The sequence below is a fragment of the Centrocercus urophasianus genome, unplaced genomic scaffold (assembly GCF_019232065.1).
Source record: "Centrocercus urophasianus isolate 14NV4802_14NV808 unplaced genomic scaffold, USGS_Curo_1.0 seq_17, whole genome shotgun sequence".
In the NCBI taxonomy this organism is placed as follows: domain Eukaryota; kingdom Metazoa; phylum Chordata; class Aves; order Galliformes; family Phasianidae; genus Centrocercus; species Centrocercus urophasianus.
The window spans coordinates 12,919,753-12,936,385 of NW_024884722.1; the positions used below are offsets into that span (position 1 = coordinate 12,919,753).

The 16,633-nt window shown below is 41.1% G+C and overlaps 1 protein-coding gene across 5 annotated transcripts in view; it reads left to right on the forward strand.

Annotated features, from left to right (window-relative positions):
* Nucleotides 1–250: 250 nt before the first annotated feature.
* The window catches only part of LCOR (ligand dependent nuclear receptor corepressor), a 57,907-nt gene continuing 41,524 nt past the window's right edge, over nt 251–16,633 (forward strand). For 3 of the 5 annotated variants that reach the window (XM_042817818.1, XM_042817822.1, XM_042817821.1), the window contains exons 1-4: nt 251–339; nt 11,251–11,344; nt 12,923–12,988; nt 13,408–13,487. The gene's annotated coding sequence lies outside the window, so the exon portion shown is untranslated. The remainder of the gene's footprint in view (nt 340–11,250; nt 11,345–12,922; nt 12,989–13,407; nt 13,488–16,633) is intronic. The other 2 variants (XM_042817819.1, XM_042817820.1) reach the window with 2 other exon arrangements.

Below are 16,633 nucleotides of genomic sequence, written 5' to 3' on the forward strand. Positions count from 1 at the left end.
CACTGCAAATATTCAGCTGACTGTCCGCTGTTGCTGCTTCTAGGTTTCTTTCATTTTACTCTTTCTTCCTGTATCCCCCACCTTTCCTCTCCATCGAGTGTTTGAAGTTATTTTCCATGAGATTTTTGTTTCAAAGCTGACTTTGTTTTCTCTTCAGGGCATTGATGTATTCGCTAATGTTTGCAACATCTCCGAACGTAGTATCCTCTGTGAATTAACTAACATGCTGTTTACCCTTTCTTCCAGATCCAGTTTCTGATCCTACTTCCACATTTGGGAGTATGCAAGGGACAAACGCATCTCTTTGCGTAGCTTGACTGGATATCCCAAGACTAGGATGTTAGTATACTTAAACCATTTTTTGCATTAAAATGTTGCCAGTATCTTAATTGCACGTACATTATTTTTTTGAAATGTAATTAGCTTCATTGGCGTTATGCATATTCAGAAGCCTGCTGGTAGGAACAGTTTTTCTGCAGTCTGACTGCTGCTTATTGATGACTTCAAAATGGGTGCAGGAGAAGGAAGAATTTCCTGGTTGCTTTTGAAATGAGCCAGCTTTATTTAGTGTTACAGCTCTAGCGTTCATTCTTGAAAATCTTGGCTCTTTGTCTAATAAGCTTAACTGTAGGTTAATCCAGGAACATACACAGTCTTTAGACCGTGTTCAAGACATTTATGAAAGTCCACTTCAGACTTCTGAATGAGTGAATACAAGCCTAGGAGAGATTTTGAAATAGTCAACTATCTGTAGAAATACTTGCATCAGGTAACTGTAAGATTTTGCACGCTGTATTTCTATATATATAATATATACCTATATTTTTAATCCTCATATTGCAGGTTATGTTACTCTGGAACTTGTAAGGAACTAATTATCCGGATGAGTAAAACCCTATGCTGAGATGTTTGTTGCAGAATTGATAGCAGAGCTATCTTTAAAATGCATTTTGTGATTGTGTAGTTATTGTAAAACGAGAGATTGCATGCTTTCTGTTATGTAAGCAATTATCTGGTGGTAATTATCAGCTCAATGATTAAGAAGTCAGTGTTAAACTCGTGTGCTATTTTTAAAATATGTATTTTTGAGTTGATCACTTCTTGGAATGTCTTGTATTCAAGCATGACCATTTAATGGAATTATTTATTGAAGCTCTACTGTAAGCAACTACTTAAATGACTGAAGTGAACAAGATGCTGATGGCAATCCTCACTGTGTAGCTGTGGATTCTGCAGGTTCCTCTGCAGGCTTTGTTTTCCCATGAGCTTCTGTTCTTGTCCCCCTTTAAAAGAAGGGACCTCTCTCTTGGTATGGTTTGAATTTCTTTTGTTAAAGCTCTTACCAGTATTTTTGGCTAACGCTTTGAATTAATTGGTTACAGTTTCTGTGTTTTCATGTCTGCTGTCCAGCTTTGTGTGAGAATGATAAATTTGGGTAAGACTGCAGTTCTTCCTTGGCTTAGTTACTTCTGGCAGATGTTCTCTGAAGACCACGTGCTTGAGAAGTGCAGTGTTTTGCAACACTTTGGTATTTTGCTGCATTCAGTTTCCATGGTTAGTTCCTTCACTCACCCTTCTGTGCTACTCCAGTGGTTTTATGGGAAAGCAAGTTGTGTTCTCTTTCAAGTTTTCAAGGGAACTCAAGGTTCATTAAGTCCTGTTGGTTATTTTAATTTCATAAAATCTGGAGCACTGCGTGTTAGAAGTCTGATATTCCTTGAGTGTGGAGACATTTGTGGTATTGAAGAACACTTACAAAACATTGGCTGTAGAGAAGTAACCTGCAGAGGTGTGAAACTGATGGTAGTGGAGAGTAGGCTACGTGCGTGAAGTTATCTTAGCTTCTTGCCCGTGCTGTCTCTGGCAATTCCTTGTTCTTTCTTCATGTTGTGTTTGTTCATTACATGTGTGTGATAACTCTCATTTAATAATACATAATAAAATTATGTGTAAATAATCCTGTAGGGAAGAAGGCACTTCAGGGAAGATGGTTGCAAAGCCTCACAGATGTGAGGTTACTTTGCAGCTTTGAATATCGGAGTGCCACTCTGGCCTTGAAATCGTTTAGAAGCAGATGATTTGCATGTAAGCAGCAGAAGCAGTTTGTATCAAATTCCTCCACTGTTTATACAGTTGTCCTGCTGGCAGCTCCTAGCTAGGGATTAGGAAATCCATTTATGGGATTCTTTTCTTCAAGGATCGTCCAGAAGTTACAAAAAAAAAACCCAAAAAAACTGCTTTGGATACCATAGAAGTGGATGGTGACCCTGATCTGAAGAGCAGAAGCTTTTCTAGTGAAGCAGAAGCAGCAGAGTGTTCCTGTTGTTTCTTCATAATGAGGTTGTTACAGATGTTTCGGTCTTTGCTGAATCCAGATGCACAACATGGTGTGGAAGACCAAGCTTGAGAAGCTTTGTTGGTGTATTACCTGGAAAACTGAATTCAGATTTTGAGCAGTTTGTGGTAGGCGGCTTCTTAGAAAGCTGAGTGTGCAGCCAGTTTGCCTTCCCTATCTTACCACCAGAGAATCATTTGAAGATCTGCCGCACATCCTGAACAGGGCCTTCATTCTTTGAGCAGACCTGAGGCAGTAACCGATCTACGAAGACTTCTTTTTATTGAGATTCCAGCTGCAAAATCGAAATGATTGCTGTTTGGGAAGGCTGACCTGCAGATGTCTCTTTGTTGATGTTCCTGGATAGAAACCCCCTAATTTGGTTAACTGTGAGTATATTGGAGATTCTGCTGTAGTTTGAGTTTCAGAAACATAGAGTATGGAAGCTTAGCAGGACTGCTGTCTCCTCTCAGGTTCAGATTGCACACGTTGCTTTCAAGCATCGAACTTCAACTGGAAGGAAAATAAGAGTTGTGAGAAGGATGGGGTTGCCTCAAGCCAGGTGCTGTGGGTAACGTGACTTTCTGAATTACGGAAATCTGATTGTCAGAATAAGGGGCGTGATGGAGACTGAGCTTTGTCAAACTGCATAGAACTGCTTGGATTGGCGGAGCCTTAAAGATGATAGGAACTGAAAGTGATGCATATATGACTCATCTAAGTGCAACTGAAACTGTTAAATATGCTGATAGTCACCAAATTCACTGTAGTTGCCCAGGAAAAGATACTTGGATGTAACTTTGGTATCTTATGGCCATCATAAGGAGTGTTTTCTCTGTCGTGTTACTTCTGCATCAACCCAAGTGTGAAGATTTTTTTGTTCTGAATGTGATCCCCAGTTCTGGTCCAGTACCTGTTTCACGCATCAGTCTCCCACCTGAAGAAGACCATCCCAGAACAAGAAAGTCAAGTGGAGGTCTTGATTTCAGCAGTGTTGTTATCTCAGATGTCCTTGGTCCTGCCACTTGTTCCTGCTGGCATAACTGGACTACAGCAGGAAATTGTTTCTGTCTAGAAACAATGCAGGGGAAAAAAAAAAAAAGGTGTTTTTTCTTCCTTTTTTTCTTCTGTATGCGCTTGTTCAGTTGTTTATATTGCCAGTGAAAGGGGAAAAGTGTGGATAGAAACAAGAACAACGTTAAGCATCTTATCTTCTATCCAGTGTTGCTGTCAAGGAGGAAGAAAAACTCACTGTAATCCCACTTGTAGTAAAATGCAAAATACCCTGCAGAAACTGGGTGCCTCTCCCATGAAGCATATCTGCAGGAATAGCTTATGGAACTGATGATGTGTGTCTGAAGCTGAAAGATTAGTAAGAATTGCTACATGAAATGATGGCAAACACCGTGTCTCAGTGAGAAGTGAGAGAGATTTATTGATGACTTTCTTTGTGGAAAATTTCCACTGAACACCAAAGGTCAGACTTTCATCACTCCTTACTGCAAGTTTCTTGTATCTCTGTGTAGGTTTTCCTTTTCAAAACAAAGCTCCCTGCTCCTGGTAATGCTCCCTCACATCTGGCAATTTCAGTTCCCACAGCTTATTTCAGCACCAGAAGTTTGGCTGCTGTAGCTTCTCCTTATGAAATTGTCAGCAGCCCTGCTTACCTCTCAACATCTGGAGGAGGGTCAGGGCTCCAGCTTCTTTGTTACAGTGGTGCAACCTCAGGTGTTCAGTGAAGGACGAGGAGTATTTCTGCCCTGTTTGTTTTTCCTGGCAGAAGAGTGACTGTGCTCTGTATGAGTTACAGTGTGCTTACTTTGTACCATTGTGCTTTTGCTACTGTTATGCTACGGGCCCTGAAGCTGGCTGGGTTCTTAGGCTCAGCAGCTCTCCCTTTGTGTATGCTGCTTGCTTAGTGGATGCACAGATTCATCACTTCAGGTACATTTTGAAACACAATTCCAGCTCTGACAACTTGTAAGTTACAGAACACAGTATCACAGCCTCTTTTGGTGTTACCAACCTTTTCTCCGTGTATGGATTTATTTTTAATTATTTAATTTAAGGTGAGTAGCTTCCCTTCTGCCTCCACTTCTAATGATCCTGCCTTGTTTCTGTTAGCTGCCTGGAACACCCAACGATTTCACCTAAATCATCATTTCTGCCTCAGTTGAGACTGAACCGTCGGTCTGAAAGGGCTACGGATTCTTTCCAGAGTTTCTGGGAAGCCTTAAGATGTCAGGTGTACTTTACTGTAGTCAAGATTCAGCTTTGTTTCTGTGATGGAGATCCTTCTCACTATTGTTGTAGTAAAACAATCACTTGACCTGATAAAGTGGTGTATCCTTGCATGTCTTAAGAATTGTCAGGAAGCTGTCAGTTAGCTGGAGTCAGAAGGCCTATTCTTCATTGGGGCAATTATGTAATGGCTTACCCAGAGGTTCCTTTAGCATAACATAGACTCTTACAGTCACAGATAACAGAGTCAAATGGCTCTTGGCTTACCTGTAAGATAAAAGCTGCCTCTCAGTTCAGAAGCATTCAGCAAACTTTCACGGGTCCTTGCCATTTCCTGATCATCATCAGATTTTAAATGATGGGTGATGCAACTATACTTAGTTTTCTAAGTGGAATCAGGCTTCCAGTCCACTTTGCAGACTTTGTATGTATTTGAATCTCTCTGCCTTTGTCATAGAGGTAGAGACAGTGAAGGACTGTGTATAACCTGGGATCAAAATATAGGAAGAGATACAATGCATTGAGCTAAGCTAGTAATAAATGATGATGTAACTGATCTGTTTAAAAAAAGGTAAAACTAAGACACACTCCAAATGTTTTCTGGAGCACAGTGATGGTTTAATAGATGCTTTTGCTGCTGGTAGTCTGTGTTTAGGTGGGTTCAGCAGCTTGTGCCTACCCTTCCTGGGCTGTTTTCTAGCTGAATTGTTTCATCTGCTCTGGTTTCACAGGGTGGCTCCTTTGCAGACAGTACGATGTGGGTCAGCACTGAGTTGCTAGGAGAAGGGAACCTGTTTAAATAGGAATGCTGGGAAATATGAAATAGAGCTATTGTGGCAGTCAGTTTAACTGGCATGCTTTTGTGCCACACCAATACTCTGCTTGTGGCAGTCTGTTCCTTGCCTGCACACCTGACTTTGTGGCATGGACGTTACTGTGGCCTCATGAAATGAAGCAGAGCAGTGAACTGACCCTGCTGTCTCTTCTGTGGGAGGTACTTTCCAGTCAGAGCAATTCCATCTACCGGCAGGCTGTTACTGCCCTGTGCTGGGGTAGCATGATGTATGGAGGCAAATGCTGGTAGGTAGTGATGTCCCTCTAACTTTGTCTGGCAGTGAAACCCTAACAGCTTGTCTGTGCTGGATAGGAAAAAATTGCTTTAAGATTGAGAAATGTTTGGGATTCTGACAAACTTCTGTTCTCTGATGCTTTGTGCTATTGAGTGCTCATTCTTGGGTAATTTGGCTCTTCGGATCTGTTAAACTTGTTGGTAGAGTTTCTCTCCATTGGAAGTTGCATCTGGTTATCTGAAACTTCACACTTGGAAGTCAAAGAAAAAAGAGCACAATTTTTGAATTGAGGTAGATCTCAGAAAATAGAAGTGAGCAGTGTATGGTTTTTACTGAGTTGTATGCTGCCACTGAGAAAGCTGCCTTTACTTCAAGAGGAAATGGTAACTAGGTAGTTATCTTTCTGTGATGTCTGTGTGCTCTGCTTTATTTCCCAGAGTAATAAAATGCAAGTATGCACATGGAAACACTTCAGATTTATGCCCTGCCTTGGTGGTGAGTGGAGGTGGGGGAGACCAGGCTGTCTTTTAGTAAAGCTGGCAGTCTGCAGCTGACTTGGAAACCAAGAGCCCAGCACCCCGACCTGATCAACCAGCCAGATTAACGGTGCAGTATGTGCACAATGGAGGGTCTTCCCAGCCCTGCAAATCCATGTGGCAATTCAAACTCGGAGCAACTGCTGTAGCTTGAGGTGGCGTTGAGACAGCCATGGTGAGAAATCTTCATCTTGTCTTGAATTCTGCATACCTTAATGTTATTCTTGGCTTGGTAACAAATCCCAGAAAACCCCGTTGGGTAGGGGTCAGGAGATGATCCATGTTCTGCCATTTGTGCTTTTGAGCAAGCTTTATAACTTATCCCTTCTGTTTATTTTATTGGGTTTTTCCTTTTCTGTTTTTCTCTTGTGAATTATTTTTCTCTTGCTGTGAGTGGCGAACTCTCTACCACTAACAGTGCTAATGTTGCGTTCTAGAGAAGACCTATTTCAGTTTCTTGCACCACAAAACTGCTCAATAAGCAGTTTATTCTGCCTCTCAGTTCTCTCCGTACAGCAAGAGGGATGCACCTTCTTTCAGGTGCATCTTTTAGGAGATCTGTCATGGCTCTTTCCTGTTGTGAAGACACGAGCTTTGTGGCTCTGTTGATGGATACATAGCTGTCTTACTGCCATGCTTAGCTCATTAACTTTTAAATGCCTTACTGCAAGTTTGGTACTCCATCAGAGGAAATGCACTTAGACTTGATTCTCAAAGGAAAAGGAATTGCTTGAAAGGGATGCTTGAAGAGAAGAACAGGGCTGGCCTGCTGCAGCTTCTTCAGAAAATCTTCAGTCCAGTGGTGGAACGAGAAGGAAGTCTGGCAGGATGGGTGGTCAGAAGCACTTGATATCAGCAGTATTTCTCTACTGCCTGAGAAGTTCTTTGTCCCTTTTTTTTTTTTTCCCCAGCTTCCTACTATGGTAAGGTAAAGTGACAGTGAAGGGCTGTTGGACAGAACATGAGCCTTGTTGGCTTCTTCATGAAGCTTACCTCCTGGAGAAGCTGTTTTTCCGTGGAAAATGTGTTAGGGCAGGAGGATTCTTCTTTTGAGCTTCAAGGGCCTCAGCCAATGATACTGCATGCTTTGTTTTGTGTTCCCAAGGTCTTGTAGTAGAATTGGAGAGCTAAGTGTTGTCATACAGGGCTTGGTTGCACTCCTCCTTCTCAACAGTTCCTACCTAAGCGTCCTTCAGCAGGTTGTTCTTCTGTGTGCACGTCTGTGTTCTTACAGAACCAGGTTACTGGTGTTTAAGGTCCCTGGAAAGCCATTGTGTTTACAAAAGCATCTGTTGCCTTTGGAAGCAAGGATGTCTACAGTGAGTTCCCGAGAAGTGGAACTTCATTAATAAAAATGCAGAAATGTTGACTTAGAAAAACTAAAACATTTCAGCAGTTGTTCCCCAGGAAGCAGAGATAAAGTTGTTTTCACTCATAGTTTAATTTGACTCCATTCAGATAAAAGGATTTCTCATCATAGGTGAGAAATGTGAACGTTCCTTTATTCGAGCAGCAAAGCAACTTGAATAATTATATGTATGTCCTGAGACTTGGTGTATATTAATAACTGTCCTGTGACTTTTTTCCCCCTCCCTTGTTGCTTGGTCTTGCCTTTCTATTAAGATGTTTGTGACTGAAATGTTCGAGTTTAATAGATTTTTGTCCTAAAAGGGACAGAATTCCCGTGTTGCACATGGATTGTAGGGTTTTTTTTTTTTTTTTTGAATTAATTTCTGCCTCAAATCCCATAGCTGTGGATAAATATATCCAGTCTTGACCAGAAAATCTTGGCACGAGAAATCCAATAAAAGCTTGATATGCTGGTAGTGACTGCTTCCTGCTCATTGATGAGATCCCAGATGTTATGAATGTAAGCAGAGGCAGAGTACAGAGGGAATGTTGGTGGTCAGCCTGTGCTTCCCAAAGTGCCACAGCCAGGGCCCTCGCCCAGGGAAAGCGTTGTGCTGGTCGTGTGCTGGGCTCTGTCTTGGTGTGCCCGTGTAAAACTGAGGGTGCCTTACATCTGGCTGAGCTTGACCAGCTTTCAGTTTTAGCCACTGGATCTCATGATGTCTTTCAGAAGCCATTTGCTCTTTTCTCTAGATTTGTTTTCTGGCTTCCTCTAGCTTTCCCCTTCCAAAGCAGCGTTTGATTGCGTTTACTTTGCTGAGCAGCCCAAGTGACCTGGCCCCTTTGCTATTTACTGCTCTTCCCATCTTTGTATCTCCTGCAGATTTCGTGACTGCTTTCTTCCAAGCTAGTGACCAAAATATTGAATGGCATAGGGCCAAGGTTCGATACCTGATGGACCTCAGTGCAGTAATTTCCCATTGACATAACATTTCAGGAGCTGTCACTTAATTTTAATCTATGTGTATTGGGCTGATTTTTATTTTTTGGTTGGTTACAGTCAAAATATTTGGTACCGTGCCAAAAATGTTTCACGTATTTGATAGCATTATAGCAAATCTGTTACTGCTAATCACACTTCCAGGTTTATAACATGAACATTAAATATTTTTCATGAGCTCACATTGGCTGACACCATTTCTACTGTTAACTCCTTAGTGAGCTGTTCTGTGGATCTTGAAAGCCTTTAGCAAGTTGAAACCTCAGTACCTGTGTGCTCAGTGTTTTGACATTTCAGAGGGATAACCATTTTTCCATTAAAAAAACAAAACAAAACAAACAAGCAAGCAAAGAAACAAAATAAACCACCCACCTCAATAGTATTTGAAGGCGATTAACTGAGGAGTGTGAAATAACTGATAGGTTTTGTTGCTGAATAGTTCTGTGCCGTTCTATTGGAGGTTTATGTACCACCATATTCTTACAGACTTCTTAAAGCTAATATGCATAAATGCCTTCTTTTTGGCTTCATATTTGCTTACCTTAAATCCATGTGGATCTCTTTGCTCAGACCTTTGTAATGCTTCTGGGTTTTGACGTGTTCTCTACATTCCTCTGCTGCTCCTCCAGCCTGTTGACTGTGACTGTAAGAGTAAAGAGGAGACAATTTATTTATTTTTAATACATTTCTTTTCTTGGACATCTTTAACAATGTAAGTAGTAGCAAACAGTAAAGACAAACTGTAGCCCTTTTATTTTCTTTACTGCTCTCAGATCTGGCTCCTGTTAAGTGGTTTATGCCTTACTGCTTTGACAAATTATGTGCATCTTATGTAGAGAGTATTAAATAACACGTTTAAGCTGTGCTGTTTCAAGAGGAAAGAAGCTTTGTTTGAGAAGCAAAACTCATGACGACCGTGTCAGTGACAGCCCAGAAATGTACCCACACCTCCTGGCCGTCTCTGGCTTTTAAGGGGGAGAATGTGTGTTTGGTTAATCCACGCAGCCAGTGAAGGCCTCTCCTCAATCATCAGCTTCTCCAATAGCTTCTCTGGGAGCCTGGTAGCTTCTCAGGAGAGAGTCAATGGGAGAACTCTCAGCTGTAAGGCAGAAGGCAGTGTGAAGCTCCAACTGGATCTCTTCAAGGCTTGAAGATAAGCTGTTGTGGTCTTCAACTGTGAGCCAGTAAGCTTCATTTAAAATTTATATTTGTGCCTTGAAGTATTTGGTTACAGGAGAGAGGATGAAAGTGTCAGAAAAGATGAAAATGAAGTAGTGAAATTTGACCATGCAGCAAACTGAAAGCTCAACTTTTTTTCAGTTGGATTTTCTGTACATGTTGCTCTCAGATTGAAAATGGCACATCCATATTCTGATTGTTTTTTTTTGTCAGAAGATATTTTAAAGAATAGAGTTCCTCAAATACTGCTTTACTTTTAGAGCCAATAATTGCCAAATTGTAAATAATGCATGTAATTATCTGTGAATTTAACAGCATATTCCACCTCTGCTTCAATACAAAGAGTTTTCTTTGTTCTCCTGTTTTTTTTTATTTTAATTTTTTTTTTTTTTTTTTAATTTTGCCAACTCTCCATTTACTCCAAAGCCTACTAAGATGGAAAGCTTTTCTTTTTTTTAAAGCTTTGCTGATGTTTCATTTTTATAGAAAGTATATACATAATAAAAATTTTTACACAGGCACCCAAAGTATGTTTTTCTTTTAGTGGGTCACTAGGAGCATAAAGGTTAAAAGCGTGGCTGCTTTAATTGTGGTGCTGGAAAGCGGAAGCCCCTAAAATATTGGTGTCTTTCCCCCTTTTGCCCTGGTGCCATTCAGTTGTCCTGCCCCTGTCCCGCTGGCCCCGCTGGGAAGGTCGAGGCGCTGAAGTGCAGATGATGAAAACACCAAAACAGGAATTTAGCAGAGGCAGCCATGTTAATTTCTGTTCCACTTGAAATGCAGGAAAATATCGTCTGCCAAATGGACAATCGGAGGGAAAAGAAATGTTCTTTTCAAGCTTCTAACAGTAGTGACAATGGAGAGAGAAATACTACAAAAAGTAGGCAGCTCCTTTTTCAACATTTTGTTTTCAATGTATTATGCATGATGAACCACACAGAGTGCACAGTTGTTCTTTTGGAGCCCTAAGTGACTGAGTATTGAGGCAGGGCTTGGATTGTCCTTACTGCATTGCACCTTGCGTTTGGGGGGAATAGGGCTTGGCTTCGCGGCAATTTCACCAGTCTTTAGTATAATTTTTGAATACATTCATGCTTCCCTTATTTGCCTTTTTTAATGTCAAGCATTGCACATAAGATGTTCTGCTGTTGCTATGCAACTGCTAAATCCAATATTTAATATTAATAAAAACCGAGTGGCATTAGCATCACTGAGAACAGTGGGCTAGCAAACTATGATTGTACAACATCCAAGCTGTAAAACTTGGCAGGGACTTCAGTGTGCGATTGCGTGCATGGCAAACTGTGGGGCATGAGTCACTGGCGGTTACTATTTTAAGAGTGGTGAGTTTGAGTGAAATTCTGAGCTCCCTTGATTTTTATTTATTTATATATGCGTGCTATTTTGAACAGGAAGATGAGGCATGAGGTTGGTTGGCTGTTTCATTTCAGGTTCAGGTTCAGAGGGGTCGCTGCACGTGGAAGGGGCAGCGTTATAAACCTCTGGGTCAATTCCCTGATTCTCCTGTTTTTCTTCTAGGTCAGGTTGGTCGCCCTTTCCCACTGTTGCTGCCACTTCCCGAAGCCTGAGTTTGCTTTTTTTTGGAGGCAGTGCTTCTTCTCTGCCTGACAAGGTGCTGTTCAATGGGGTGGATAGTTTTTTGGCTTCTCCTTTTCCACCTTGTTTAGTAGTGGTACCTCCCCTGTTTCTATTTACTCTTGACTATAATTTTACCATTGCTCTTTCACTTTTTTCTTTGTTTGCCCTCTGCTCAGTGCTTTCTGAGATGAGATTTTCAGTGTCAGCCTCTTAGAGGTGTTAGATCAAGGATGATTTTATGCTCAGGCAGTGCTTTGGCTGTTGAAGTCACTTTGCAAACTACAAATTCCACAGGGTCTTGCATCTTGTGTGTAGTGACGTAAGTGCACCGAAAGTCTTGCTGATGCCCAGAGGAATGTGATGCTGCTTATCCCTTTCTTTTGGAGCCAAGACTGTTGTCTATAAAACAACCATTAGATCTATACACAGACTGAGTTACTTTATTATTGCTTTCTTTTTTTTTGCAGTGTAATAACTGATTTCCTTCATAGCTCGCAATCCTTTGAAGTGGTTTCTTAAAAGGGCATTTTCAGATAGTTTGTCTGTCCCCGATTCCCCCGTGCAAGTTTCTCTAAATTTAAGACTGTATTTTCATCTCTTAAGAAAATTCTTCTATTTCTCCTGCTGCTCTCATGCTCAGGCAAGTAGAAGTTACCCAGTTCTGTACAAACTGTCGTTAAACCCGCAGTGCAAATGTATTGCAGGAGTAGGGAAGGAAGCACAGTAAGTGATAATCCTGGGCTTTGTGGCCATGGTGGAAATATGTTTTTATAAGGAGGTGGACTTGGTCTGTGCCACTCAAAATAATCCCTGTACTTTTCATTTCAATCCTGTTAACTTGACTTCTCCATAGTATTGGGTAGTTGATAGCTCTGTAGATTTTACTGCCAGCAGGAGTTTAGTGCAATATTGATTTAACGTTTCCAAATAATGGCAGTAATTTCAGTAAAGGCTTTCCCTCTTTTAGAATAAACTAAATTGGTTAGATTTATTTTAAGTGTGGCATCAATCATGGCATTGAAGTAAATCAGACTGTATTTTAGATGCAGATCTTTGACACGAGTGTGTTGGTGATTAGAATCTGGTTCCTTAGGGGCATGGCATTGCTGAATCCCTTTTTCTTTTAGTTTTCTCTCTTCAAACCTGTAACTGCAGAAAACATTGCTTACAGTATTTGTTGAAATGCAGGAAAGTAGCCAAATGCCACTCTGAGATGGAAGGATGTGTTATAATGTTATTTCTAATTGCAAAAGCATACCTTTCTTCTGCTTTGAGGCTTAAGCAAGATGATTTTTCCCAGTCGCAGTCACCTGGTGCTGTGAAGCACACTGTAGAACCTAAAACTTCCCATTTTCTTTTCAAAATGGCCTATTTCAGTGTCGTAATGTTTTCTGTTTTTAACCCAGCTAAGTGCAGGAGTCAGTGGGCTCTAGATTCTGCTGTGGTTTGTCAATAGTTCAGTCATCACAATTGACCCATGCGTCTTGTAATGCTAAGAGAAAACACATTGAGCTCTGTTCTTGGAACAGATAAATATAGAACTGCTATTGTGAATATTCTTGTAGTGACGTACTTAATCTAGAAAGCTAACAATTCTTTTATTTGCTTTTAGGGTTTGAAAGTATTCTAGAAGGCCTGTTTGGACCTGGATTATTAAAAGATCTCAGTTTGTTTAAAGGTATTCAATCTCTATGTTTGTATCTTGTTCTGCATTTCTAATGACAGAAGCAGCCCCAGCTCTGCCTCTAGAAAATGTGTGTTACCGTGGTGATTTGTGCTTTTCCCCCTCCCCCAGGCAGTGCTCACAGTTAGTTTCATATTGGCTAAAATTACTAATGAGTGTGCGTTCATCTTTATGTAGCTGGGAGTGTATTTGGCAGTGCTCAGGAAAAAAAAACACATATTTGTTGTGCATAGATAAAATGTATACAGTTTGGTAATCTGGGGATTTAGAAATGTGGCTGAAATGAAGCTTGCATCCTCAGAATGCAGGCAAGAATGTTGTGAAACAGGTATTTAATTTGGCATTTCTCTTTTGGCTCCAGTTATGTCGCGGTTTATGAATATGAAGTAATCTGCTATTCCTCTGATTTACAGACTGTGAGCCTGAAGGTGTTTCTGATTGGTCTTTTGATGAAAATTGTCTTTTCTGCTGCCTGAGAAGAGAAAAAGTGAAGGTAACAATGCAGATGTGTGAAGCTCGTAGTTGTAGGGGAGGGACAAAGGGAGGGAGTTTGCTGCTCCTACTTAACTGAGCACAGAAAACCTGCAGCCACCTACACCTCTCCCCTCCTTTGTAAAAAGACTTTCTTAAATTAATACACATTAATGAAGAGACTTTTTCTCTGCAACTTTTGCTTTGTGGTACGTGATGAAGACTTTTTTCAGTATGTGTGTGTGTGTGTAGTGACTTTTTTTTTAATTTGGTTTACGGGTTGTTTTGTGTTTTTCTTGTTTTTTGAGTTCTTTATAAAAGACCTTGTTGGGATCATGTAACTCTTCCCAAGGGAGCCAAACTGTGGCTTGTGTATGTTTACCACAGTCAGACACTGGGCTTATCTTCAGTATGGAAATGTGGTCCATTTTAACCACCTAGAGGCTTATTCCCTATCTCGGAATCTCTTTCCCTGTGGGCCATATCCTTTTATTAAAGGGCTTGTGTGTATGGCAGGTTTGCTATTGTGCTTGTTTATAACCATGTCACAGCCTAAATGTGGGCAGGTCAGCTTTGCCAACATTTTACACCTGTAGTTTGTTTTCTTAACCAGATTATAGCTGTGTATGAAACAAAGGTTACCACGCTGTACGTGATTGCTGCTCAGCCCGTGTGTTGAAATAGTGATTGCTCTATAGTGTAAGAAGGAAGGCTCATCTGTCTTGGGAAAACATCATTTCCTGGATCTCTTAACTGCTACTTCTTCCTGCACAATGTAACTGTAAGTGCAGAGGGGTTCTCTGTAGACCTGTGAATGAAACACAATCGCCCTTCCCTCTGCAGCAGCTAACGTATGACCTCATGGTTTGTTCATAAAGGAAGCACCTTCTTGTTAACAGGGGACTTGCCATGTTGCCAGTTTATGCTTATTTCTATATTACACTGTTTGTTGAAGCACTGGGAGGAGGATTAGAAATGCTTGCTTTTAGAATAGGCGTAGCACGTAACACTTGGTTGAGGCTGACAGCAGGTAAGCTCTGTGTGTACTTATGCTGCTAGGAGTTCTGTCTTATTTGACTTACGTCACTTCATATAAAGACAAAATTCAGCATTGAGCATAATTCTAGGTAAGTTCAAGAATGAACTTTATGGTGTGGTCAGTCTGCTTGTAGGCTGGGAGAGTCTTATGATGTGTGGGTATATCTTCAGAAAGACTGCCTACATCTCATCATCCTCATAGGCCCACAGTAACTAAGATAAAGCTTCTGAAAACCCATTATTTAGGTGAAGTCTGGGAACACCATATAGAGTGCAGATTAGATTTGCTCGTCTTATTCTCCTCCAACTTCTGCATAACCTTTCGGTCAAAAGCTGAGATGTCACTATATTTTCAGTGCACTCTGCTAGGCTTTCTGTCACTGAGAACCAGTGATGTTTTTATGCTGGAAATAGCTGCTCCTCTGTTATACTGCGTGATGATTTTTAAATGGACAAAAGAAGGACGCAGATTTGGTCGGATCTGGTGTTGCTCTATGGGGCAGTTTTGGCATTGGGTCTGAGGACGTTTTAGGATTGTGCACGTAAAATGATGCAGAATGCAGCAGGGGCATGCAGCATCATTTGCCAAAAGCATGAGGTGAGGGGAAGGAGATTATACGTCTTGATCTGCCCAGAGACAAATGTGAGTTAACAAAGGCTGCATCAGTGTCAGTCACAATGGGTTTGGGTAGAACAAGTTGTATAAATAAAACCTATATCTGTCGCCTTACATTTCAGTAGCCAAAAATGCTTCTTTAAACCCTTTTACTAACAGCCAGTTGATAAATAGAGGCAGCAGAGAGTGCTCCATACATATGCAATTTTGCTGTGTGTCCAAATATCACTGGCTGTTTGGGGGATGGAGGAGCAGGGAACAGAGGTGAAGCAGTCCATGCAAACCAGACTTGTGACCTCCATTAATCCTGGTGATTCTTCTTGCACTGGGCCGAGAGATATCTGAGTCTGCTTTGGAGCACATGGAAGTTTTTTGCTCTTTTCCTGCTCTCCCGCAGTGTTAACATTTCTGTTGTGCTGGTGGTGGTTGGGTTTTGGTTTGTTTGTTTGTTTGTTTTTTTGTGGGAAAGAGAGAGTGAAGAATATGGCTCCTCTGAGACCTTGTGAGTGCTTTGTGTGTTAGCTGTGGTGATGGCAAGGTGGGAATGTCTCCTTTCCTTTGTGGGCATGCTGAGTTGCTGCCCTGCTGGTCATAGCTTATGTCATTAGCTTGCAGTATGGAGATAAATGCAGCTCTCCTATGGAGATCTTCAGGTAGCATGAATTTGATGTAGTCATCATTCGAAATAAAGCCTGAGATCTCATTGTTACTCAGAAGTTGGTAACTCCATTTGATATTCAGCCAGATGATGAGCAGTCTTCTGCTGGCGGCCTGATTTAAATTGGGAATGGTACCAATTTTATTGGAAATCTCTTCTATCCAACATTTGTCATTTGTGATGATAACTTTAACTCTTTCTTTTGAAGGAGTTGAAGGCTTAAGCTTCCAAAACTACTAAGACCTGTCTGTTCCTGTGTGTAATATGGTTGCAGTTGTGTTTTCTGTGCCTCAAATTCTGATCTGCTTTTTTGTTGTTGATGTGCTTCTTTTCAATTTTGAGTGTAAAGAACTGAGAGGAGGGGCTCATCTGGGTGTGCTTACATAATAGTGGGGACAGATTTAAAAGGTGTGTCATTGATGGTGCAGCTGGGAGCAAGATAGCCACAGCCACGTAGTATTCTGTGTTCTGGGGCTGTGGCTGACACCTCTGCTGGTAAAATAATCAGACAGTGTAATCAGCTCTCACCTTTGGGTGATATGTAGGCACTTGTTGTAACAAGTTGAAAAATAATAAAAATGGTGGTTTTTTTTGTGGATTTGCTTGTAAGAAAGCCGTGTAACTCAGGAGGCAGGTGGCTGTGTTTAAGGATACGTTGGTGCTGGACTGGAGGATGAGAGCTGGAGGCCTTGAGTAGTTTATTGGCTGAACCATTTGGGAAAGAAAACTGTCCTTATTCTTCATCCTTTCAGTGATGCTAATTCGTGCTTTTCCAAGCAATCAGATTCAATTACATGCATTCTTCAAAGGAGGGGAAGCCATCTGCTGAAGTATTCTGAAGAGATTAATTTATTTG